Source organism: Triticum aestivum, chromosome 4B, assembly GCF_018294505.1.
Source record: "Triticum aestivum cultivar Chinese Spring chromosome 4B, IWGSC CS RefSeq v2.1, whole genome shotgun sequence".
Lineage (NCBI taxonomy): Eukaryota > Viridiplantae > Streptophyta > Magnoliopsida > Poales > Poaceae > Triticum > Triticum aestivum.
The window spans coordinates 330,940,235-330,942,263 of record NC_057804.1 but is presented as its reverse complement, the minus strand read 5'-3'; positions in this window follow the sequence as shown (position 1 = coordinate 330,942,263).

Here is a 2,029-nt window from a genome sequence, read left to right as displayed (position 1 = left end):
GACTAGCCGTTCACGAGGCCTTATCTCAGGAGCGGAGCTCGACTGGCGCGCCTCGATCTCCGGGAGAGTGCTAGGACAATGGATAAGTCCATCTCCCATGGCTATGGAGCCATGGGACCTCCCGCCACCAGATATCATCAGCAGCTCGGTATCAATGGGACCCTGGCTCGGGTTAAAGTCCTCCCCTTTCCTCGCCTTCCCCCATCTCTATATTTCACGAGCTTGTCGTGGGAGGAGATGTTGGTGAAGTTTTTTGGATCATCGAGGTCAGACACAGAGAATGCCTTGACTTTCTTGTAAGAGCCAGTGTGGACCATGGCATACAGGTCGTACACCTCTGGCACCTTATCCACCTTATTGTAGCGTGTCTGAAAGAGAGAAACAAAGAAAATTAGTAATTAAAGGGCTGAAAGCTAGCATGATGAACGAATTGCATGATTCATGAAGCAAACCACATACCCAGTTCCGCCCATACTGATATAAGTTGGAGCTGCCTTGATGGTGTGGCACACCTTCCATTTGGGCATGTTTGTCCTTGGCCTCGTTGTGGAGGGCTCGCCATTCTTTTGAGCACCACTCATTGACCAACACCTCCCAACAATCCATCCGATCCGCACACCATCTCGGAGGGGCCTAAGTTAGGAAATAGAAACTTGAGCGCTACGGCTATGAATTACTAAATGAAGGAAGTAAAGTACAAGGCCTTAAGAGTTACCTTCATCTACTCATCCTTACTCAAGAACTTCTCGCGGCACATAGGCTTGGTCTTCTTGATACCACGCGCGGCGTAGTAGTCTCGAACGGCCTGCACCCGAGCCTCAGGCCGTAAGTTCTGTAGTAGGCAAGTGCAGATGTTATCGATAACATTTGCCGCCTCCTCCTCGTATACCTCCTCACACCTGTAGAATGTCTGCAATCAAATGAGACAATATTGATTAGTATAATTAATAACTAGCTAGTTGAAGATTTTTAATTGTGTAAAGGAGGAATTACCCAGAACTTTCTAATCACCACGTCTACCCTCGTCTTGCACAAGACACCATCGATAATCTCACCCGGCGGGGCCGAGGCAGCCAAGTGGTGCTCCCAACTCAATCCAAGCCCTGGAAGCCGACCCTCACCAGGCAACATAACAAACCCTGGGTAATTTTTCCGACAAAGAACTCCAAGGACGTAGTTGGGCCGGCGGACACTATGATGGTGGCCCCAACCCATGCAGCATGACAAGGCCAACACATTAGATATTTGAAGAAACATGAATGCAGAAGGGTACAAAAAGATTAAATACACTTACCTCTCCCCATTAGGGAAAATCAATCACCTCTGCTCGCGAGTCGCCGACACGTCCGGGAGCCGTGTAGCACCACGCTGGTAGACGGTGCCCCCTTCCTTGTCAATATTAGTCGGTTCCCCGCCATCATAAGCATGGCGACTCGGCCCCTCAGGCTCATCCGGCCAGGTACCCCATCCAGACGTGTGTTCCTCCGGGGCCTCATGGGCCGAACTCTCGTGGCCCGAAGGCCCATGGACCGGAGGCTCGTGGACCGGAGTCCGTGTAGCCTCCTCCTCGAAAGAGTCCACCCTAGCAGTCACGTGCTCAGGTGAAATAGCTGGCGGTGGCGGCGAGGAAGGCGCCCTCGCAGTCACCCTACCTCCTCTCCCGCGACCACGTGCTCCAGCTGCTCTCTTCTTCTTACCTTGTCCCCTGCTCGGCACCGCGGTCAACGAAGAAGGGCCTGGTGGTGTCGCAATACTGTCCAGCAACGCTCGACGGAGAGGTGCGTGTGGAATGGAAGACCTCGTCGCACGCGCCGACGAAGAAGGGTCCTCGGAGCGCTCCCGACCAGCGCCCACCATCTTCCAACACCTGCCATGACAAAGAGTAAACGAAATTAGTACAACGGCAAAAAAAATACCGACATGAATAATAATATGTATATCACTTAAGTGTATCATCATCAAGTACAATAATAATCTCGATCAGTATCACCAATAAATGCATAATCATCATCATCACTATAATCAATGA